This window comes from Diabrotica undecimpunctata, chromosome 1, assembly GCF_040954645.1.
Source record: "Diabrotica undecimpunctata isolate CICGRU chromosome 1, icDiaUnde3, whole genome shotgun sequence".
Lineage (NCBI taxonomy): Eukaryota > Metazoa > Arthropoda > Insecta > Coleoptera > Chrysomelidae > Diabrotica > Diabrotica undecimpunctata.
In genome coordinates this window covers 29,365,722-29,392,596 of record NC_092803.1, presented here as the reverse complement: position 1 = coordinate 29,392,596, position 26,875 = coordinate 29,365,722, and the positions used below count along the sequence as shown (strand labels likewise).

Sequence of the window (26,875 nt, the reverse complement as noted above, 5' to 3'; positions counted from 1 at the left end):
TCAGATGGTATAGAACATTTGGTGTTTTAAAAATAATACTTAATTTGGTAACATTAAAATGACTTTTCTAGTCAGCCTTAAATATGGGAATATCAGTCTTCTATACTTGTATAATCATATATGTATTATACATAGTATATACTCCGCCAAAAAAGTATCGCATCACTTATAAAATTACAAATATTTCTGACAGCATTTGGTTAATTTTAATTATTTCTTTCTGGCCCTTAAGAATATTAAGCCTAGAATAAAAATATTTAAAAGAAATTTGTAAATACAGCTTACTGTTTAAGAAAAAAAATTTCAATTGCTATTTAGTCTAGTTTTTATATTATCAGTCTTTATTTTACTTTTGTATAAAGTATACAGTTTGCGTTTAATTTAAAATTTCGTATTAAATATTAGGTATGGAAGATCGTGACAATATAAATTTAAATTTAACGAGAGATCAAGTGTTTAGAATAATTTCCCTCATTGAAGACAGAAGGTGTCAGAGATATGTGGCAAATTTAGTGGGTGTAAATCAGTCGACAGTATCACGAGTGGTAATAAGATACCGAGAGACTGGTCTTTATAAAAAACGAGCTGTAACAGGTCGGCCAAGAGCAACTACGCATGTAGACAATAGATTTTTAGTCCTTCAGGCTTTGCGTCGAAGACATGTGACTGCAAGTCAACTTCAACATGACTTAACCGAGACTCGAAATGTACGTGTGTCTTCAGAAACTGTTAGGCACATCTTAAGACAGTATAGAATTAGGAACAGAGTAGCTGCCACTGCCCCGAGACTTACAAGGGAACACCGTATAGCACGTCTAACATTTGCAAGAGAGCACGTAAACTGGAATATCGACGACTGGGGTAACATACTCTTTACGAATGAGTCAAGATTTTGTTTATACACTTCGGATCGAAGAATACCAGTTTATAGACGAGATGGCGAGCGCTATTTTCAATGCAACCTAAGACCGGCGACAAACTTTGAAGGAGGATCTATTATGCTCTGGGGCGGAATATCTCTTAAGTGGGTGATCGACGTGAGAGCCATAATACCGCAGTTTTAAGAACGACGGTTTTACTCGCGGCTCGTTGGTGCTGATTGACTAGCGAGCAAAACTGTCATTGTCAACCGTCTACAGCTAATATATTGTGTTCAGACGAGCCAAGTAAAAAATAAAACAAACTGACGAGCCACAAGCGCCGGTATATAAAACCGCGGTATTGCAGTGATACACTGACGAGCTTTACCGACGAGTCACAAAACTGCCGTTTTACTCGCCTGTCGATCAGGACCTTTAGGGGTCAAACCGAGTTGGTACAGGTAGATGGAGGATCCTTAACTGCTGATAGGTACATTAGAGAAATTGCGGAGATGCATGTTGTTCCTTACGGCCCATTTATTGGTAATGACTTTGTTTTAATGCATGACAATGCACGCCCACACGTCGCAAGAATCATTACCGAGTACCTTTAAGAAAAAAATTTACAAGTTTTGAATTGGCCAGCTCACAGCTTGGACTTAAATCTAATAGAACATGTTTGAAATCATCTTTACAGAAGGGCGAGATCTGGTAATGTGACGCCAGCTAATCTTCATGACCTGCAACGGTTGTTAACCGTAAAGTGGGATAATATCGATCAAGATTATCTAACAAGATTAATTGGAAGTATGCCACAACGTTGTCTAGATGTTATAAGATCTAGAGGAGGCAATACGTCTTACTAAATTATTATTACTTTTGATTTTTATATTATTCAATGCTGTTTGTGCCCTTACTTCAAATTTATGAAATAAATTAAATAAAACCTTTGTCTTTCGTACACTCTCCATTCCTTTAATACTTGTTACGTACTTAAAAAACAAAAAAAACATCAGTAAAAAATCCATGTTTTAAGTTATTTTTAATACAAAATTTGCAGTTTCATAGGTGATACGATAATTTTTTGGGCGGAGTGATGATATATCACTAATTAGTTGTTTAACTTTTTAAAAAAGAAATTTATTTGTTACAATTATAATAATACAATATTAAATTAATTTAAAATGACTAGGAAACTGACTGTGTTGAAGTAACATCTAAGAGTGGTCTTAACTAAGAGATTTCAAAAGATGGGCTTCACATATTATCGGTGTCTATAGAATAAGGAATAAACGGCACACACATTCTTTGGTTTTAACTGATCTCTTTGCATTTTTCGGTGTCCATGGGTGTCTATATGAAATTAAATCATTATCCCGCTCTATATCTTGATAAAACAATTTTTAAATCAAGCTTTAAGTTTTACTATTATTTACTATTAATCCAATGAGCTTTATTTGACATATAGGTGGATTTGCGAAATAATAGAACAATGTAAAATTTGCAAGCGAGAGAATGTGATAGCATTTAAGATAGCATTTAAATAATTTTCTAAAAATACGTAGCTTTCCATTAAAAACTCTAATGTTTATAAGTATAATTTCGATATTTTTTTGGTCTTTTATATTCTCGAATTCTCGACCGTAGTCACAATAAATTCTTAGTGGTGTTCCATAATGCTGGAAAATCAGGAGAAGTGTATTAGCTACTGTTACTACCTTTTGTCGTCTAAGTTTCGTTTATTTCGTTTGACAGTATCGTAATGATCTAGAATTTAAGAGATTTCGTCTTCGCTATTGTAGCTGTTTTAATTATATTTGAACAGATTTCTAATTTTTAATTTTTAAGTAATTTGAGATTTTTTTCGACACAATAAGTTTTTGATTTGTCGAATAAGTCTTTATTTGCTAGGAGTATTAGAAACAATGGTAGAACGAATAGAACGAATGGTAATGGTATAATAAAATATTTTCGGCCTCTTAGTGTTTTGCTAGCATTCTCTGTAAATTTATTTATGTATTTTATATTTCAATTTTCGAATAATCGGTTATCGATTTGGATATCTTCGGATATCTTTTCTATATTTTGTTCATTATCGTCTTCTTCGTTTTCTTCTGTGCCGTTTTGTCTCTATTCGATACATGTAACGATATTTTTGGTAGAAAGCTTGCACAATCCTTAAAATGGTTAATGTTTGTTTTTGAGAGGGCATCTCCTTTTTTTATTTTTCCTGAGCAGTGTTCTATTTTATAATTGTATTCTTCTAGTTTTAGACGCAAACGTGCTAAGCGGCTTCCGGGATCTTTTATCGAGAGAAGCCATGAAGGTGGTCGATGATCGATAATAACAGTGAATTTACGGCCAAAAAGATATCGTCTAAAGTATTTGACTGCCCATATAATAGCTCATAATTCTCTCTTTATAGAAGAGTATTTTGCTTCGGAACTGCATAGTATTCTGGAGTAATATCCGATTGGTAAATATTTTTCTATAGGGCCTTGCGGTAGAACGGCTCCAATTACGAATGCACCAGCATCAATAGTAAGTAAACATGAGTAATCAAAATTTGGATATATAAGAATAGGGTCTGTATTTTAAAATATTCCTTAGTGTCACTCAACACTAAGGAGTAGGCAGATTGAGACCTCAGTGTCGTTTGACGTTTCTCATATTTCTGGAGGACACAATACTGGTAAGTTACGAGTAAGGTAAGTAGGCAGATTGAGACCCCGAACTGGAACAAAACCACAACATCCCTTATGATAGTGGCTCCAAAATAAGTGCCGAAGCATCGAGTTTTCAATTCTCAACGGTTCTTCCTGAGAACTTAGCAATTTTCATATATATATATATATATATATATATATATATATATATATATATATATATATATATATATATATATATATATATATATATGTTTCTCATATAAAGTAGTTATGTAGTTTTTGTACCTAATCCTGTTATAGAAAACTCTCCAATACGAGAAATGTAGCAAAATTCATAAAATATACACCATACCATCTCAATTAATCCATTTCTTTAACGAGAATCGAAAAAATCTGTTGCAACATTCATAACATATCCTCAAAAGCGACGACCTCTCCGGACCATCCGATCCATTCGAACCGGAAACAGATCGTATAGTGTAGAGTAATAGTAAACCAATCCACAATGACGTATAAACCAGACGGACACAATTTAGAGACCCGGCCGGTAACTTTTTAATGTTAGTTAAATAGTTTAATAGGCTAATTTTTCTTATAGTACGGGAGCTTCGATTATTATTAGAATGTTACGGGAAATTCAATAGATATTTTTTTAACATCTAAGAGTTTTTTACAATCTCTTTTACAATTCAAACAAAACATTTGTTTGTCTTTACAATGTCAGAGAGATGTAAGGTCCAGTGACTAAAGCATCAGAACATATATGTATATTGACTTGCCAATAGATATTAAATTAATATTGATAATGATGCAAATAATATTTAAGTATATAATATTAAATTAATTTTACCTATACAAAAAAACTATGGGCTTTCTGATAAAAGCTTCTACTGAAATATATAAAAAGTGTTATTTGATGCATATTAAAAATATATATTCAATAATGTTTATGCTTACTAAGTTAGATGCCGCCTGTAATGAAAATGGTTTGATCAAAAACTTTGGAAAAACACAATACATAACCAATCTGGTAACAAGCAAAAATCCAAAACTCAACTGCAATGAAATAGGATTAGATTTTAAATATAAATACTTAAATCATGAAAAAGTTACCAGAGAAAACCAAACTGCTAAACTGCAAAAAAAATCACTTTACCATTGGCGCCATATAAAGCTCTATCAGAATTCTTCAAGAGCAGGATGCCAAATACTTCGACCAATGCGTGCTTTCAGTCATGACTTACATCGCCGAAATACTTTCATTAGCCCAGACTACAGCAACCAAAGTCAGAGTAGCCCAAAGAAGGATGAACCACTTGCTAATTCGACGGACAAGCTGACAGAAAATGAAAAGGTAGACCACCTACACGATAGACAGACGACGTCAAAAGAATCGCTGGGAATTGGCTGCAAGAAGCTCAAGACCAACAGAACTGAAATAAATTACGGAGGCCTATTTTCAACTTTGGATGCAAAAGGCTGGATGTTTACATCTTCGTTTTCCTCAATGTTTTTATTGAGTTAAGTCTATTTTTTTGTTTTTTTTTGTCTTTTTCTGTACACCTTTCAACATTGTTTAGTACTTTTTAATATGTATCTCGTTTAGTATTTATTATTAAGTACTTTAAGTTTAATTAATAAGTATCAATGTATATCCAGGTATTTTAATTAATATAAATAAATTTATTAATATTAAAGTATGGTATAAAGCATTAATGCTCCAACTTTTCCTACATAATAATATCAGACTTATTTTACAAACCTCAATTTGTAAATTTTTTCCGGAAAGAACGGCATTAAAAATATAAAGATTAGGTTAAAAACAGCTAAGGATACTGCACAATGTATTTGAAATTACTCCCATCCCCAAGAGTATGGAACTTTGACCTATTTAATCCTTTGTATATCTCAAGACTAAGACTGTTAATTAAGCGTCCTAAAGTAACTAAACAAAATTTAGTATGATCCCATACAATATGACGAGAAAAGTTCCAAATATTGCTTAAAAAAGTGAATTTAGATTATCCTACTGGATCAGCTGGATCAACCCTAATAGGAGAGAGAATTGTGATACACAGACAATGAGAGAGATAAAAAATCGACTAATATGATCATTTAAATTTACATAAACTAAAATTGTTAGCACATTCATCATGAAAAGCAATTGCGAGTTAAAAAAAAATAAGGACGCTACAGTTAACATTACACGTGAAACAACAATGGAATTATTTGATAAAAAAATAAAGAGGGAGACACATATTTATTAAGACTTGCAGAACGACACATAAGCCATCAACTTATGTTACTATAAATGAGCAAATTCTTGGTATTAGTGATATTTAAGATGTTTATACCCAACAAACCTGCTAAATATGGCATAAAGATTATTATTTTTTAGCGACTTTTTATCAAAGTACCTAGTTTACGCTTATTCATAGTTAGAAACAGGAATGAAAACAGGAGGTCTACCAGTAGCAAATTTTTACAAAACAAACAGCTAACAAAAACTATTTACAAGAGCAATCAAAATATAACTATGGACAATAATTGGTTTTCTTTGGTTGGCCTTGCTGATGATCTACTTAAAGAACTATACAAATTTACTATGTGGGCAACAATAAGAAAAAATAAAAAAAAGATACCCTCAGAACTTTTAAAAATACAGGAAAGAAATCGTAAAACTTCTTGTTTTGTTTTAATGAAGGGAAAACCTACAATGTAAGGTGTGGAAATGTCTTAATGGAATGGTAAACCGGCAATAATTTTAAGCTATAATGAAAAAAAAGGAAAGGTTGACACGTTTGATAAACTTTCAAATGTTTGGTCAAACGTTATGCGTTTTTTACGGAATAGTAAACTCTACCAGTAATAATTAATATACTTTATATAGCTAAAATACGACTCTCTCTCTATCTCTTCAATCCTAACCCCCCGGAGGGAGTGTACTGGTCATTGTGATGTCGTGTATTGTCCGCCTCCAAAGATCTCTATCTCTGGTCATTTTTTTTTAATTTATGAAGAGGTCTTTAGCATATGCCTGTAATTTAATCGATTTATCTTGTTGGAGATCTTCCTCGTGATTTTCGGCCGTCTACACTTCCTTGAACAATAAGTGTTTCCATGTTGTAGCATTATTTTGTTGGCATGTGAGATACGAGAGATGGTTCTATTTATAATTGTCGCATTTATGGAAGCTGCCGTTTTTATGTATTGTGATTATTATAGATTTTGTCCAGTCTCCAAGGCCATTGCTTGGGGGCCATATTTTGTTACAGAGCATGTGAAGCAATTTTATTCCGGTTTCTTTTGTAGACTATATACAACACGATTAAAAGTGGTAAAAAACCTTTATCACGATAACAATATATGATTGATTTAGTCCATAACCTCGCAAAGCCATAGATGAAACACAGGAGAACCAAGCCAAGTATGCGCCAAAATCTTTGGGAAAGCATCTGCGAAATACTCAAAGTAGGTATGGTACATATAGGTATGGTTTAAAAAAAAACTACAGTTTGTTTTTACTGCACAAGTAAACTAAGGCGTATGACCACAACTTAATGCCTGAAGTATCGTAAGCGTAAGGCAACATGCGGACACGGAAGAAAGCTTTTTGTTACTTTCTATTTTTTTAGGTAATTAATATGTAGGTAAAATATTCTTTGTTTTGTAATAAAAATAAACGTTTTAATAAAAATTTTAATAATATTCGTAAAATATACGATGGTGTAGTAGTGACTATATCAAAAACACTATACAGTAAAACCTCCGTTAATCGAAATAATTGGGTGGGGGGCGTTTCGGATAACAAGGATTTCGGTTAAAAATAACATTATTTTTTATAATATTCTTGATCAAAGTATTGGTATTAAAAAATACTATGAGTTGATTTCGTAATGTTTTCTAATAAGTAAATCCAAAATAAAGTAATAAAATTAAGGAAAATGAACAAGTTTAACATGCTTTTTTAAAGAAATCTGCTATTTTTTGCGTTTTCGTTTGACAACGATGTTTCTCTCTCCCTCCATCGTTAATTTGCAGAACGTCATGAGTTTGTTCGATTGTTCGACGAAACGTGAAGCAATCTGAAAAGGACAAAACTTTATGTAATGACAACAAAAATTAAGAATTTAGTCGTGTCCCTAACTAATTAGGCCTACTGTATAAAATTCTTTCCTCTAAAGCATTGAAAATCTCGTCGACGATATTGTGCTGCCTGTTGCCTCTTGGGTCGTCATCTTCGTCATCTGATATGCTCAGGTTGTCTTGATAAAGAACCATATCAATGATGTCCTGGTCGATTAATTCACGTTCTGAGTCATCAGCTGCTAACCCGTCACGTATCTCTTCTTAGTTAATTTCGTCATGTCCCAGCAACTTTTTAATGAAAGGTTTAATTTCTTCTCTCGTTTTCTTACCATTTTCTTTTTCAGGATCGTTAATCAAAATCTTATCAAAAAGTGTTTTCCAGCATTTTTCCAAAGTTGAAGATTTGATCTTGGCCCACGACTCAGCTCACCAATAAAAATGTTTTATTGTTAAATATTTGAGAATTTCGGAAACACTTTTGGATTAATTCGTCTCCTGTAATAACAGATGTCTTAAGAATGCTTCTCTATAATGTCTCTTGAATGTCTCTATGACTTCCTGGTCTAACGGCTGGATTAAGCTTGTGACATTCGGTGGCAAAAATCTGACAATTGTCACCATTTTGTAGATTTTGAGGGTGAGGGCGCATTGTCAACAAGCAGCAATGATTTGATGAGAAGGTTTTTCGATTTTAAAAAGGATTTTACACTTGAGACGAATTCATTTTCAAACTATTCTAAAAATAAAGTGGTCGACATCTATGAACTTTTTTGGCTTCTATACCTTAAAATGCCTTTTCGGAAATATATTTTAGAGCTTTTGGTTTTTGTGATTTCCCAACACACATAGACATCAATTGGTGAGTGAAATTAACGGAATTGTTTACTTATTGCGACAAACATTTACTTTTTATTGACGAAATTATTGAAACTGTCAGCCGTTTCGGTTAAACAATGTTTCAGTTAAAAAGGTTTCGGTTAAGGGAGGTTTTACTGTAGTACTATAGTATTTCATTTACACATTCATGATTTTACTATAGTATTCCTTAAAATGGTTCCTGAAAAAAAAAATGCTGTAGAGTAAGTGAAGATATTGTAAAGTATTGCACAAAGAAGCTATAATTACATCATAGATCATAGAGAGTCAAAAACTGCTTAAAATATTTTTTTATATCTAATTCATATAAATATTTTTACAGAAAGACGGTATTAGATTTAATTTCAATGCAGGGCATCCACCAGTAGCTTATACATATTTCAACCTTATTAGGTATCATCAGAGCGATATATGCAATAGTTTTGCCAAGTAGGAAATCTTAGGATTTCTATAATTTCTATTCTTTTAAAGGAGGTATAAACTTGCGTTTATAGCTCATTATAGTTCTATTATTTGTTTGCTAATATAATACAGCACTTGCACCGTGGGCAACCTAAATAAACTAGCACAAGGGGCGCCAGTCATTCTTTAACAAGATCTCCTAGCAGAAAGAAATCAGAGTTTTTAAACGTATTAAAGATGACACTGCCAACAAATGAACCTTTTAAAAACCAATCAACAAAAGAATTGAGGCCAGTTTATGGGTTCACCAACTTAAAGACAAAGAAGGCATAAGTATAGCAAAATGCCAAATTCTGCAGATCTATAAAAAAAACGACATTTACCTGATCACAATACCAGAAACACATACTGAAAACGGAGTCCAAAAAGAGCAAAAATCTAGGCTGTGATTATTTGGTACTACCTTCGATAGAGACTACGATGTAACAACCTATGTAAGCATAAACATAAAAAATGCAGCCTTAATTTCCACTTCTACTAAGAACAACATTTACGAGGCAACTGTAAATCGACGATATCACTATAGCTAATATTTATTTACTATTTCTAATGTATTCTTCTCTTTACTTATACAAAAAACTTAACTGTAATGTATAAAAATATATAAATAAATAGATCATGGATCCATAATATAAGCTACCATTAAAGTAATATAAGAGTAAAAGATGATCACCTTAAAAATGAGTAATTTTTTATTTCTTATATCTCCTAAACCTGTTGTACAATTAAAGTGATTTGTTAAATATTTTATAGCCTTATTCCTTAACAATATCTTTATAATAATATTATTGCTAAACAGGTAAATTTTCATTGTTTACCGGGTATACGAATCAAACTGTGTTTTTTTCTTAAAGTTTTCATCACCCTGTGGAATATTCTGGCATTTGTAGAATACTGAAATTAAATCTTAACTATAGCCTTATGCTTTCTCAACATTCTGCTTTTTGATTTATTCGCTTATGTTGGATAATACAAAAGTTAGGTGATTTAATAACTAGACATGTTTTTTATCAATTTTTATCTCTGCGGAAAAGAAAAAATAATCTTTTTGAAAAAAATAGTCATTTGTTACAGTAAAAATGCAATGAATAAAATCTTCGAAGAAAATTTAAATTAACAATATTTTGGAAATCAAAGTCTAATTGAAATAAATTGGGTATCAATAATGGGTGTTGCCGCCTCTAGCCCTTAGGACTTCTTGGAGCCGGTTTGGCAATCCATTCATGATATCCTGAATATCAGATTGGGGGATATTGTGCAACTCCTCTACCGCTTCAAAGGATGCAGGGGCTGGTACTCTTGCTCTTACCCGTCTTTTAAGGTTGTCCCAGATATTCTCAATTGGGTTAAGATCGGGACTGTATGCTGGCCATGGTAGAACTTGAATCCCGACCTCATTAAAGTACTCACGGGTAGATCTTCCTGTATGGCAACGTGCATTGTCATAAATTAGTCATAGTCATAGTGTTGTGGGAGCAGTTGGGGTGCGCGAGCTAGACGAAAAGCCCTCAAGTTTATTTCTGACAGTCTTCTTCCAATCGTTTGTCTACTCACACTAACGTTTTTTACCTCAAGAAGAGACCTACAAGCTTCAGGAGCAGTGCAAAAGCGATTTCTCAATACTTTAGTGACAATGAAGCGGTCATCTCGAACAGAAGTGCATCGTTTTCGGCCTTGACCTGGCCTGTGGTTGTACGATCCTGTCTCCCTAAATCGTCTGATAACACCATGTACCGTAGTTCTGGGTACATTAAGTATACCAGCGATATGACGTTGACTGTGACCAGCATCAACTAAAGCCACTGTCCTAGCAGCATCAGTTGGAACGAGTGGCATTTTTAAAATCACAAACAATAAATAAGCACTAAAATTTCAACTTCAAAAATATTCGCCCACGATGATATAAAATTACAAATTTTTTTGTTCAAGAATTGTTAGTAACACGGAAACAGATTTGCAACAATGTCGCACAACGACTATAATATGTCAAAAATCATTCGATGACACAAATTTAGAAAACAAACTGTCACAGGTAATGTAAACAAAACAATAATAAAGATGGTGGGGTTAAGTTTGCTGGTGAGTAAAATCGTCTGTATTGATGAAAAACATGGCTAGTTGTTAAACTACCTAACTTTTGTATTATCCAACATAAGAATGAATTAAAAAACAAAATCTTGAAAAAACATGAGGCTCTAGTTAGGTTTTAATTACAATATTCTATAAATGCTAGAATATTCCACAGGGTGATACAAACTTTAAGAAAAAAACACAGGTACATTTGTACACCTGGTATACAATGAAAATTTATCTGTTTAGCAAGCAGAAGGGGTCCAGGGAAGAGAAGGCACTCGTGGCTCCAAAACTTGCGGCAATGGTTCGGATTGTCATCTGCTGAACTATTCAGATCTGCCGTAAACAAAGTCAGAATAGCCATGTTGATTGCCAACGTTCGGAACGGACAAGGCACATGAAGAAGAAGAAGCAAGCATACTTTTATAACGATGTCTAGGAATAAGGCTATAACATATTAAAAAAATCACTTAAATCGGACAACATGTTTAGGAGATATAAGACATCAAAAATTACGTATTTTTAAGGTGATCGGTTAAGTTTGGCCCAAAATGTATATAAGCACAAGAATAGGTCAGGTAAAAAAAATACAAATAAAATAAATCCGATCCCATTTTTTACAATTCCAATTAAAAATTGCCAGTTTGCCACCTTACTATTTAATGCAATGTGATGCGCAAGATGTTATAACTGTTCAGACCCCGTGTCTGGGTCAGAAGGCGGTCGATGTATTCTTCTACTTCATCATACCCTCTTATTTCTACTTCTTCTTCTTGTTCTGTTTGGAGGGGTCTCCGGAAGAGCCGCATGTGTGTGTCTTCTACACCTTTACTGGTAGTCATCTCGACAGGTGGAATCCACTTCTAAGAGACGCGGTAGTCGGTGGTGTCGGCGCGAGGTGTGACTTTGAACAGTTTTAACAGTGACAATCCTTCAAGGACTTGGATTATCCTGTCGATTTTTTTTAAGATATTTTGCAGAGGTACGTGAATTAAACTAAATTTTTTGTTGTCATGATTTGTATGTATATACCTTAATGTCAAGAATTTAAAAAGCTGAAGCAGTGTTATCCATCTTAATTAAAAATGGATTAGCAACAAAAATATTAATTATACAATCAATATTACACTTAATCTTCCTTTTTCACTGCCCAACTTAAAAATTGCTATATTTGTTTATCTATATTATTTATATTCCTTATTTAACTGAAAATCGATTTGTAATGTCAAGATTTTTTGCATTTAAATGGTTTTTTATCCTAGGTACATCCTTTAAATGATTAGTTAAAGTGGATCATATTTATTGTAATTTCTTGTTACCATGACAGATCAGATCGTTCAGCTTGTATTATTATTTTTTTAAATTTTCTTTTTGATTATTTCTTTCTTCTAAATGGTTCAAACTCATCTAAATTTTGGGTTTAACTACTAAATAACAATTGAAAATGTTAAGTTTTTCTTACAAAGTTTATTGGAAGTTATTTTGAACCCACAATTATGGTTATTTCTATTCATTCAATATTATTAAATATGTAGATTATTGACAAGAAGTCTGATATGTTCTGTTGCCATTAAAGTCTTTGCCAAACAGACTTTCTGAGTAAAGGTTAAATAAGAGAGGCAAGGATATAAATGTCTACTTCCTTTTAGTATAAAATGCTAGTGCCCTTCAAAATTTATTTTGTCGTTGACCTAAATACTGTTTACCAATAACTCCAGCTTAGCATTTTTTGTCCCTCATCACTTTATTAAATTAATTTAATTAATTTAATTTCTGATAAACTTTGGAATGATAATTATTCCTTAGAGTATACTGGTCATTTCCTCAATATGGTTTAAAGAGGAGGTGCTCTTTATATATATTTATATACGGGGTGTTTCAGTCAAATGCAATAAATTTGATCAGAAGTAAATGGAACCGTGGTAAAAAAAACGCTTAAACGTCTCGATACAAATTTTTTTATTACGCATTTTGTTTAAGGAAAACTTTGTATACAGGATGTATCAAGTAACAGTGGCCTTCACTAATTTTCTTATTCCATAAGAATATTATATATTACATTATAAAATTTTTAGGTTTTTTCAGAATATTCTTGATATATTTTATCTACAAACTCCTACATCTATCTTTAATTTTTTTGGTAATATTATTTGATTTTACATTTCCTATAAAAATTAAAATTAAATAAAAAAAATATTTAATTCAAGAAATTCGCTATAATATACTGAAAACTTTGACATTAATAATGTTCTAAGACAGGGGGACGCGTTGGAGTGTCTGCTCTTTATTATTGCCTTGGAAAAGGCAATCAGACAATTAAATAGAATGAATGGAACTATTTTTAATAGATCGACGCAAATTCTCGCATTCGCTGACGATATAGTTATAGTGGGCAGAAGTATGAGAGACATGGTGCAGTGTTTTACAAGGCTTGCGGACGCAGCAAGTGAATTAGGATTCGTGGTAAACGAGGAAAAAAACAAATATATGTTGGTTTCTAACAACCCTCGAAATATCCAACAGAGAATTCAAATTAACAACCATACCTTTGAGCAAGTCAAAGAATTTACATATCTTGGATTGCTAGTAATCGGAACAAACACGACAAGCTACGAAATAAAAAGACGCATAGCAATAGCAAACAGAACTGTTCACGGTCTCCAGAAACATTTAAAAAATAAAAATTTAAAACGTGCAGTAAAGCTTAATCTATACAGGATCTTAATAAGACCGGTTTTAATATACAGGGCTAAAACGTGGACCTTAAATCAAAATGATAAGTCTTCTTGGTATTTTTGAGAGAAAAATTCTTAGAAAGATTTTTGGAGCCGTAAATGAAAATGGGCTATGGCGTCGAAGATACAAATTTGAACTATATCAGTTATTCACCGATCCAGATATTGTGAAATTCGTTAAAGTGTAGAGACTTAGATAGACTGGACACATTGCTAGGATGTCAGATCACGAATACACGAAGAGATTAACATTTTCAAAACCAGAGGGCACAAGAAGCAGAGGACGACCACGAATAAGATGGATTGATAATGTGGAAGAAGACCTACAGATTCTAAGGGTTCGAAGATAGAGGGAAGTTGCCAGGAATCCACAGGAGTGGCGACTTCTTTGTGAGCAGGCCAAGATTGACAACGGATTGTCGAGCCACTTATGATGATGATGATACTAAAAACTTATCTATACCAAGTTTAACACTCTCAAAAGATACCCCTCGAAAACCCGATGTTTATGTAAGAATTTTTTCGCTGACCACTTTCGAAAATTCCAAAATATGCTCGACTTCTGGGTGGTACTTTCCTTCTGTGGACGTGGACTATAATTTCAGTGATTTATTAGATAAGTTTGTCGGTATTTTTAACAAGGCATTTCCTTTAATTGCAATTAAGCCAAAACATAACAAACCACCTACTAGGTTTAAAAAAACATTACAAACCATTACTAACTACAGAGTTAGGTAGTATTTCTGTAGGTACTTACAAAGGTATCCGCAATCAGCCAAGAATATTAGTTGACTACTATCACTGTCACTGAATATATCACCAAGTATAGAGAAACCTACCTAAAAAAACAGCTAAAAAAGCGTAATATATAGCGTATTTTGCCATAACAAGATCCCATCTTATATATCCCTAATTCAAAAAAGGTCTCGAAATCATTCATTATAAAACCATTGATAAATCTGAACTGATTCAAATAATTAAAAGTATCAAAAGCAAATCCTTCTGTAGTACTAATGGACTCTCCATAAAATTTTTCTCAAAACTTTCAAATAAATTTCCAAAAGTCCTGGTCTCACTATTTAATGATTCCTTTAAAAAAGCTACATTTCCAGAGTGTCTAAAGACTGCCATTATTATTGCACTTTATACAGGTAATGAAAATGAAAAATCTAATGCCTGCAATTATAGACCTATTGCCTTACTACACAGTCATACTATCCAAAATTATTGAAAGACTTATAAAAGCCCGGCTTATGTCCTTTGTCGTTGAAAACAACATTTTATTACAAAATCACTTCGGCTTTTTATCTATTAAATGTACCAGTGATGCTATGTTTTTGGTACTACATAAGGCTTACACTAAACAACAATCTGTACACTGACACTGTTTTTTGTTATCGTGCTAAAGCTTTTGATGTGTAAGTCACGATATTTTGATAAAAAAAAATAAATTTTTACGAAATTCGGCGTATTTTTTTCAATGGATTCCAATGTTACTTGGGGCATTCGAACCAAATGGTGAGAGCAAATGATACTGACTCTGGTCACAAACACATTATATGTGAAGTACCACAAGGTTCAGTATTGAGTCCTCTACTTTTTCATATCTTTATAAATAACATCACTAATTTCAAAATCGATGGAAAAATCTTTCTTTTTACTGATGATATCAGTGCCTCCTGGAACAACTTTAATATTGCAACTATAACTTCTGATCTATATACAATAGAAACCTAGTCTGACTCTAATTTACTTTCTTTTAACGTGGATTTTTCTATAAAGAAGCTCTGCAACCGTTGCTTTCTAATAACAACCCGATTAGTATTGTTGATTTTGTAAAATTTTTTGGTATTTATATAGACAGCAACCTTAAGTAATCTTTTCATATCGATTTGTTAAGGAAGAAACTAGCCTCAGCCTGCTCTGCAATAAAATCTGTTTCGAAGGAAATCAATTTAGCATCTTCCAAAATAACATATTCTTCTTTGTTCGAGTCTCATCTTCGATATAATCTTTCTTTTTGGGGTTCTAGTGGAGCTGCCCAATCTGATGTTGTTTTTTTGATTCCAAAAAAAGCAATACGGTAACTGTTTGGCCTTAAATAAACAACACATTGCAGAAGCTAATCACGGAATTTTAGCGCTTCCTCCTTTGTATAATTTAGAAACTATTTGTTTAATTCATAAACATCTACATGTTTTTCCAGCAAGACCTTATCATGACTTTTCCACCAGATATTCATCCTTTGATGTTTATTTACAGATCACGTCCACCGAGTTAGTAAAGAAGTTTATATTGTATTCTGCAAAAAAATATACAACCATCTTCCTTTACAACTTGTTCCAAGTTCTGTAAAATAACAAAAGCCTATCTATCTGAAAGACCATATTATTATAATTCAGTAGAAAAGTTTCTTAATCAAAAACGAAGAAATTATAGTACCTAGTATTATATTCAGCAACTTCAACTTATTAGTTCGTAAAATTTTATTATGCAGTTTGTAATTTATTTAAACTTTGGAAAGGATTATTTATTTTATTATCTTCTATTTTGTTATATTGACGATTTATGTAGTTTCAGTAAATTGTAATTGTTATTGATAGTTTCTAAATTTTTGTAAGTTTTGTCCATAAAATCGTACAATTTCCAGTAACAATAAAGCATATTTTCATTCTATTCAATAAAAATTAATAAGCAATACCGTTGTTATCGATAATGTTAAAAAACAAAACAAGAATCTTAATATAAATGTACCAGATACCCAAAATACCCGCCGTGGACGTCGTGGCAATATATTTAATATTATTCTTCAATAGAAGTTTTATCTAACTTTATTTAACATCTCCGGTAACCGATCTAATCACAAGTGTTATTCCTCTTCTTAAGTCAGCTAAGTCAAGAGGTGTATTACTATACTTACACCCGAATAGGGTTAACTCTATTAACAGAAATCTAATATTATTGCCCATTCCGTCGTTCCTCGGCTCCCTATACATCAATTTGGAAATATATGTGTATATAACACAAAGGTAGACTCATCAGAAAACAAAAGATCTTGTAATTGGATCACACTGTTATTATAACATTACCATCATTATGGTAATAATGATGGTTTGAAATATGAAAATATGTTTTATCAAAATCATCTTTCACGAGCTCCTAAGTTTGTATGATTTTATAGAAATGCATTTTATTTTATATTAGCCTTCGAGTAATAGATAAATAAAGATTTACATCTAAAAATATTTAATATTTCCTTATTATTTAGAAAATAATTAAAAATCAAAATATAACATTGTTATATGATACACCCTGTATAATTTTTTTTTAAATGAGAAACTTAAAATATAAATCGATATCTCTCGCACAAGTTTTTTCGAACACGCCCCCATTGTTGATTGTATTTTGAATGCTTTGTATTTTGGAAACGATTTCCGAATTGAAAATCGAATGAAATTGTTTAAATTGTCGCACCATCCTTTTCTTGGTCTGCCAATACTTCTTCGTCCATTTGGTGACTTATCTCGTGCTATTCGTACTATCCTATCCTCTGCCATTCTACTAATGTGTTCATCCCACTCCTGTTTCCGTTTTGTCACCCATCCATTTATGTCTTCTTAATTGCATGCTCTTCTTATGTTTTCGCTTCTGTTCCTATCCAACAGACTTTTCCCTTATATTCGTCGGAGTATTGTTGTATCTAGTAGTCGTCTCGTTATAGATGTGTCAGGTGTTGTGTTCGCCGTGTATGTTAATATAGGTCTAATTGCTGCTTTATAGATTCTTGTTTTTGTGTCTTGTCTTAGGTGTTTGTTCTTCCAGATTGTGTCATTAAGAGATCATGCCGCTTTACTTGCTCTTAAGGTTCGTTATCTTACTTCTTCTTCAACATCTCCGTAACTAGTTATATCTATTCCCAGATATCTAAACCTTGCTTTCTGCTTTATTATTTTCCCATCAATTTCGATTTTACATCTTAGTGGTTACATCCTTGTTTGTATTTTGAATGCTTTGTATTCGCAACCTCAAAATACAGCATTTTTTAAATGTTAAAATAGAAGACAGGTCAAATAAAAACAATTAGTTAGTCAACAACCTTACCCTCTGCTCTCCGATTTCTCTAACTATTAATATTCAATAATATATATAATTACTTGCAAATAAAATTTACAAACACAACGGATATTTTACAAATGTTTCATAATTGATATATAAATCAACAACATTAATATTTATATAGAATTATCAGTATAGTCACCATTTTAATTTAATAAATAAATATTTAACGTTAAATAAATCAAATGTAATTTAAAAAGTTTATTGAGCAAATTAAATTACAAGTATTTGTAAATCCATTCTAATGCCAACATGTATTCTGCCGTCCTTAGGAAAAACACCGCATATGCACAAATTATGAAAATTTAGTTGGGGCGCGAAAATTAGATGTAGAGAGTTTATATTACATGATTATTTAAGAAAAATACTTCTTCTTCTTCTTTAAGTGCCCTGTCCGTTGCGAACGTTGGCTATTAACATGGCAATTCTGATCTTATTTGCGGCGCTTCTGAATAATTCGACCGATGTGAGCCTGAACCACTTCCTCAGATTTTGGACCCACGAGTTCTTCTCCTGCCTGGCCCTCGCTTACTGTCTATTTTTCCCTGGACAATCAATTGCAGTAGACGGTACTTATCGTGTCTCAATATGTGGCCTAGATATTCAAGCTTACTTTGTTTAATTGTATTCACGATTTCTTTCTCCTTTCCGATTCTTTGGATTACCTCTGTGTTGGTGACATGTTCGGTCCAGGATATACGAAGAATGCGTCGGTACACCCACATTTCGAATGCTTCTAGTTTTCTCGTGAGCGTCTCCGTCAGCGTCCAGACCTCCACATCATACAGTAAGATCGGAAAAATGTAGCATTTAACTAGACGTAGTTTTAGGGGAAGAGACAAATCCCTGCTTATGAGGAGCTTTTTTATATTGCTAAATGCTGCTCTAGCTCGTTCTATTCTCGCCTTAATTTCTGTGGCCTGTTCCCATTTTGCATTTACGTTGGTGCCAAGGTACACATAAGATTCTACATGGTCAATTAGTATGTTACTTATCCGTAACTGTCGAGCAGGCTGTTGCTTCCTGCTTATCAGCATCCACTTTGTCTTCTTGAAGTTGAGGCTCAGGCCGTATTCCTCACTAACTGAATAAACTCTTTCCATTACCTGCTGTAATTCGTCTATGGTACTGGCAAGGATCACCGTGTAGTCGGCATATCTTATATTGTTCGTTAACTCGCCGTTTATTTTTATGCCCTCATTTGCATTTTCCATACATTTATTAAATATTTCTTCGGAATAAATATTGAATAGGAGTGGGGATAATACACAACCCTGACGGACACCTCTTTTGATCTGCACACTTTTAGTGAGTTCGTTTCCAATTTTTGCTCTTGCTGTTTGAGAAAGAAAGAAAAAAAGAAAAATACAGTATTGACAATCACAAATATATATTCTGAAAGGAATACTAAACCTAGCATCTACGAAAACATGCGTGGAACTATGGAAGAACCCCGCAACCGCAGCATTACTTAGGTAAAACCCCACATATACGTGACGGAGCTTGCAGTTACTGTGTTTATTCCAAGCAACACATAATCGCGGTGGTTTTGCTATGTAATTGGCGCGATTAGCAAAACCTCTTGTCAGACAAAATGTGTTTCAATCGTCTACTCCTATCTGCTCTAAAAAAGATGGACGTGTGAAAGCGGCTTGTAAAAACAAAATATCTAAACTAAACCTTAATATACATATAGAAAGTTTTAATCGCAGTATATCCCATTACAGGAGTGAACACGCCTTGTATCGTAAATACCTGCTTAGTGATTTAACCATACAGGTAATGCACAAGGATTATTTAGCAACCTACCCTCCTAATCAATGCTCGTATAAGGTTAATCGAAAGCATCTTAAAAATAAAAACATATCTTTCAGAACCTTCCGATTGCTCACTTCCGGTGTCATGTTGACTTTCAATGCCTACTACTTTGCTTACATCGTGAATATCGCTATCACTAAAATATTCTAAATCACTAGGTACTTCGTCAGTCCATTGACCTAAAACAGCCTCAAAATCATAATCTGAAGGTTTTACAGATTTGCAAGTAAATTTAGAACAACTTGATGACCTTGCTGCCATACTAATAGCGGAAGAATACACTGGATTGCTTTTAACTATAGAAACGTAAACAGTGACATGCAATACGTGATAACGTGATGCCGCAAGAAAGTTTTACGTCAACGTAGCTCAAAGACTAAAGCCAAAAAGCCATACTAAAACTGCAGCAGTTGGTAGCAGGTATAATAATTGCACACCACTTAAAGGTACACAGATGGTTTTCTAGGAATCTTTTATAAAACACGTTTTACAACAAAATATATCCCCCCGTATATACATACAACACCCCGTATCAGTGGTTAAGGGTTAAATAAAAGAAACTTTGATACAAAACCGCAGCATGTTATTGGATTAATTAATTATAGGTAAAGTCCATTTCATAGTAAGAGGTAAAATGTAAAGTAAGTAAGAAAAACTAGAACTACTTAAAAACAAATAGTAGCTGTGGTGCTCTCTAGCGTCTAATGGAGAAGCGACCTAAATAAGCAAAGAAAAAAGGAAAGAACAGAGAAGAAATGGATACAGTTGAACAAATCAATTAAGTACAGACGAAAAAAATAACCAAACTACCAAAATAATTAATTTTTATGTTTTTTCAATTATCTACATATTCTAAAACATTCGTTATTATAATAGTATTATAAACACATTGTTTGTATCTTTTTTGTTATAACGAAAAACTTGTTGGAATATATAGGTGGAACAGTAAGAAAATAGATTTATTCCTACCCAGACCTAATGTTCTTTTAAAGCATATCTTATATAAGAACATTATTTTTATTAAGCATTTGAAATTAAATAAAAATAGGCAATATCAAATAATATGTAACAATAAAACACTGAAACTTTGTTTTCAAAACTTCCACAAAATTTATTTTAAACTCCTATCACTACAGCTGTTTCGGCTGATTGCCTTTTTCAAGTGATCTATTTTTGGCATACGTTTACATTTTATAGTCTTTAATGAATTAGGTTGAGGAGGGGAGAACTGTTTGTCTCAAGTTGGTTATTCAGAATCATATCTGTGTTTTTTAATTTGTTGATTTCCATCGATTCTAACAAAGATAGCTTAAGGCCTTTATTTTGAATGTGAAGAATTTTAAATTTGTCATTAAAAGAATGATTATGATCTAGGTGGAGTGCGTATGTAGAATCTGTTTTTATAGTATTGAAAGCCCTTTTATGTTCTGCTATTCGTTTATTAAAATTTCTACCAGTTTGACCGATGTAAGTTTTTGGACAGTCGCCACATTTAAGTTTGTACACACCACTGTGTAAGTGTTTTTTATTTTGGCTCTTGTTATTTTTAATATATTTACCTAGGTTGTTATTTGTTCTGAAAGCTGGTGTTATTCCTGTCTTTTTTATGTGTTTGGCTATTTTTGTTGATATTTTACCTGTATATGTAATCGAGCAGAAGGTACTAAGTTTTTTCTTTGGTGGTGGAAATACTAATTTCAGGGCTTTCTTGTGTAGTTTTTGATTTAACATTTTATTAATTGTCTATTCGTTGTATCCATTGTTTACTGCTATTTGCTTAATGATATTTAATTCTGTCTCAAAATTGTATTTTGACATCGGAATTTCTGTTAATCTATGTAACATACTATGATAGGCTGCCAGTTTATGTTGTGTGGGATTGGATGATGAATTGTGTATAGTCGTGTTAGTATGGGTAGGTTTATGAAATATGGAGAAGTCAAGTTTGTTTTTAAGTCTGATAATTTTTAAATCTAAAAAAAATTTATGGATTGATTTTGTTCTGTTTCTATTATAAATTCAATATGACTATGAAGTGAATTAATATACGATAACAATTGGTCGAGTTGCCTGTTAGTTCCTGTAAAACATACCAGTACGTCGTCTACGTATCTCCACCAATATAAAAACTGTTTGAATAAGGGATGTTTTAAAATCTTTGTCTCCATGATGATGATCCATAAAAATATCTGATAGCAATGGGCTTAGAGGTCATATCGTAATAATTACTTTTTTCAATTTTATATCAAATCAATTCAAATATTCCTAACAGCAATTCACAAACTTTTGCTTTATCAGCCATGATACCTCATTTAACGGTACTGAATATAAGATTTTCTTTATTTTTGAAATGTTGTTTTACATCTCTGAATGCAGACGTCTGGTATTTTTTACATATCAATTACATATTTTTTTCACTTGTCGATATACAGAAGTATGTATAGCATGTACAAACCAGATCAAATAGACCGGTGCAACAACACTTTATTGACGATATAGAACATGTAAATAGATTCACATACCAAGGGATGGATCTGGTCGCAAGCAATGAAGAAGAACCGGAAATAAATAGAAGGCTTGTGCTGGCAAATAAAGCCTATTTCGCGATGGGCCACATATTCAAATCGCGAGACGTACGGTTGGATGGATGGATGTATAGCATGTAGAGAAGTTTTTGGAGCCCATTCAAATTTTACTTCTCAAACATCTCTTAACCCTTTACCGTATGGATTTTTGATTTTTGTCAAAAATAAATTCTCAGATAAGAATTTTAATTCTATTTTCATGTAATAATATTAAAAAATAACTAGCTACCAGGAAAACTTCATTGACAAAAAGAATCATGCAGCAATATAATATTAAAGTTAAACTAGTCTGAGGCTACAGTATACACTATGCAGTATGAAACTGTAAATTAAACTTTATTAAGACACAACAGTATTGTGCATTTTGTGCACATTATATATGTTTTATCTGTACAGCCGGGAAGTTTACATCTTGACCTAGTGCTCTCATCCCAATGGGAAAAATGATCAATCCCATCTTAACGGATGTCTTCTTGTGGTATGTCTTTAGTGGAACCCTTTTTTAGTTTATACTCAATACTCATACATCTGCTGAAGGCTACTACTTGACGGTATTCCTACTCTGTTATATTTAGTTGGTTTTCCTGCTTTGTATAGAGCATCGGCTATTGCCAGTTTCGTATCCAAAATGGATAAATCAAATTATTTTTTGATATTCTGGATAATAACCAACAGTTCACGGCTTTCATATCAATAAAATGAAAAAATATTCATAAATAATATTTCTCTGATCTGATTTTTACACGATAAAATCCTAACATAAAATCAAGGAGATCTACACCTTCCTTGTAGTTGTTGTAGATAAAGACAATGATAGTACAAGGTATTATTTTATGTGTATTTTCTTGTTTGAAAAATCTTCTTTCTTCTCCCTTTGGTTTACTTCCAGCATATGTTGACATTGTTGTAGCATTTTTATTCCAATACATTGACATCGACATTGTCTATATTGGCTATTTTCTCTACCATATGACATCTGCCGCGCCTCTTCATTTCTTTCTTAGCTGACATCACAACTCCAGGAACACGATTTAGTCTTTATGTCCCCAAAGGTAAAATGCCCTCTTTGGTCAGATATATCATAACAAGTATGCTGGTAAACCAATTGTCAAAAAATAACTTCATGTTTTGGTACCAAATCTGCTAATTGGACAACCACTCATACTAAGTTGCTGCTCATACTAAGATGTGGTGCTCCTGGAGGTAAAATATTACTTTGGGAACCAGACAACAAATCAAAGTCCCAGCTGAATCCCGAAATTCAAAGTTTTTAAAGCCCCACTTATGTGTTTTTTCTTTGGGTTATACTTCTTTAGCTGGCCTCGCGTTTTTGTTGGTATAATCTGTTCGTCTACAGCTAGAAATTATTTGCGAAACCATGAGTAGGCTCTTTAATTTGGCTCAGAACAGGTCTGATTTTGAATAATCTGTCATGTCTAGCCTGATTATTTTTAATCATGTCATCATTGTTGCAAGGAACGTTTTAGTTCTTCGAATCAGTTACAGCTCATCACATCGCTAACTGCTCGGTGACCAATATTGGCTTTCCAATAGTGTCTTGTTGATGTTATGTGAATAGTAATTCATATAAATTGTTCTATTTCGTATTTATTGGATTAGCTGGTTTATTTGGACGCTGTTGCTGTTGAACTAAGTATAAATTTGATTGTTCTGTGATATGCTCTATAAGACTATCAGAAAAGAGAAACTTAAAAAAGTGGACCGGAGTTTCATTTTCTGATCTTTTAAGATTACCTTCTACCCAATTATGAGATTTCTTTCTTTTATATCGCAATCTTTCAGACAAAGAGGTATCATTATCTAAGGAATCTGAGGAAGTCGCAGGAATGACAGTTTTCTTGACATTGCTTGGTAAATATTCACGCTTCTTATTGTCACTATCTTGACACAATATCATCATATTTGTGTCATCTTCATCGGAGAGATCCAATTCTTTTCTGTTAGTACTATCTGATATTTAAATTGCACTCATTGTACCATAAAATAGTTTCTGATCCATAACTACAAAAGCAATCAATGAGTCTATAGCTTCACCATCATCATCATAAGTGGCTCGACAATTCGTTGTGGATCTTGGCCTGCTCACCAAGAAGTCGCTACTCCTGTCGATTCCTGGCAACTTAAAACTGCGCACGGCTGCCTATCTCGCCGTCAGAACTATGCCGCATATCTTGCTTACACTATAAGTATGTTACAAATATGGGCTGCCTACAACTACGACAAAAATTGAGTTAAAACATAAAAAAAAAATTTAGGTTTGTATCATTTATGGCACATAATGCGGAAAAGGGTTAATATTTACCTCATGTAATTAAATTTTCTGCCAAACTCACTACTGATAATTCCTTTCTTCTAATTTTTAATCTTATTAACGTTGTTTTGACCTGTTTATACTACTTCCTGGATACATGTTAATCAAATGGAATGTTATGATTCCAGCTCAAACTAAACGTATAAATATAAGCCTAGATGGCAGTGTTAAAAATGAAGTAGATTATATCATAACAAACAGAAAAGAAATAATCAAAGACATCGAAGTACTCTGCAAATTTTTAATAGGAGGCGACCACAGATTAATTCGAGCTAAGATACTATTAAATGTCAAATTGGAAAGAACAAAGATGATCCTAAAAACAAGAAAAAAGAAATGGATTCCTCCAGGAAACAACGAGCTGTAGATAGAGAAATAAGGATGTAAATAGAAGATGCAGATCAAGCAAATGGTGGCATAACGAAGGTTTTAAACACAAAGGAAAGAGAGTGCTACCCGACCGTTCTGACCCATAAAGAAAAACTAATCCAAAATACCAAAGAGCTTATAGGTAAAAGAAGACAGCTGACGGAAAAATATGGCTCCAAATATACAACAATGAAGAAATTAAATAAAGATATCCACAGGTCAATCTGAAGAGACGTAGAAGAAAACCATACAAGAGAAATAACTAAAATAATTTAAGAAAACAAAAGTTTAAAGTATTGAGACGAAATACGAACAACATATGCAACAAAAAAATGTACAAAATAAAAAACAAAGATAAAAACATTACTACTGATAGAACCAACATCCTTTAGGTTGTCAAATCCTTTTATAGCGAAATGTATGAGAGCACCGACGAAAGGCAAGATCAGCCCCTGTTCAAAAACACAAACTAGGGATCAGAATTAATGCCAGAAATATTTCATATTCAATCAAAACGGCACTTTTAGAAATGAAAAATAACAGATCCCCTGGCGATGACGTAATAGTGATCTCAGCGATTAAACTAAATCATAGTGGAAATAAAATTATCCAGCCTTTGGCCAAGTTTTTAACCGAATGCATCTACCAAGGAAAAACTCCTTCTTAATGGAACAACGCAATCATTATTTTATTACGCAAGATAGGAGACATAACAAATCCAAAAAAGGCAATTTACAAAACGCATCAAAAAAGGCTGGACTGGTAAATTAGACTTCTATCAGCCTAGAGAACAAGCTGGATTTAGATCGGGATACAGCACTAACAATCACTTACTAGTGATAAACAACCTGATAGAGAAGTCTGCAGAATAAACAAACCATTGGCACTCATTTTTCGACTAAAAGAAAGTATTCGATACCATAAGCCATTAGAAAATGTTAAAAGCATTGACAGAATGCCGAATAGACCATTGCTACACTAACATAATCAAATATATCTATTAAAATATCACAGCTAGCGTAAGACTATCTGAACAAGAACATAAATGGAGAGAAGCTCAGTCATTTGAGATTTGCAGATGACATCGTCCTTATAGCGGATCGTATGGATGATGCAATAATAATGTTTGAAAAATTATATCACGCTTCCTTGGAGGTCCGACTAAAGATTAATACGAACAAAACACAAACAATGACTAATCTGGTGCTAAATCGAAATATTGCTGTTGATGGAAGGGATATTGTGCAGCCTACATCGTATAAGTACTTAGAACATGTAATTCGGTTTGGCAGAGAAAATCAGACATGTGAGCTCCCACGTCGCTTAGGATTAGCCTGGGCAGAGTTTGGTAAATTAAACTAGGATGGATGTCTCTCTAGGGGACCGAATTCCAAATGAAGAAATACGTCGTAGAATAAAAACAACAGACGCCATCGAAGAAAACGCGTCGCTAAAATAGAATTGAGTAGGACACGTCCCCAGATTATTAGACAACCGATGGACAAAACGTATTGTCGAGTGGAGACCAAGACAAGAACCAAAACGCAGCAGAGGACGATCACCACCTAGATGGATTGACCACTTGCAGCGTGTTTGGAGTAAGTGGATGCAAGCTGCACAAGACAGAGACAGATGAAAAGAGCTAAGGGAGACCTATGTCCAACAGTGGATATATACAGGTTGATGATGATGATGACATATCGGGGATTGCACTAAAAACCCATCCTTTTGCCTAAATTAGTTGTACTTCTAGAAAGAAAATTAACAGGAGGAGCATATCATGTATTTATCAATATCATATCTTTCAATTTTATTTTATGTCGAATTCTACAAAAGATAGACTTGGGAACATTAATTAAATAAACAATTTTGCAAAAAAAAGTGGTACAGA

General features: G+C 33.0%; 1 protein-coding gene across 1 annotated transcript in view; it reads left to right on the top strand.

The window, feature by feature from the left end:
* Nucleotides 1–11,811: 11,811 nt before the first annotated feature.
* Nucleotides 11,812–26,875, top strand: part of dy (transmembrane protein dusky) — a 196,520-nt gene continuing 181,456 nt past the window's right edge. Inside the window, exon 1 of the mRNA XM_072540077.1 lies at nt 11,812–12,011. The gene's annotated coding sequence lies outside the window, so the exon portion shown is untranslated. The remainder of the gene's footprint in view (nt 12,012–26,875) is intronic.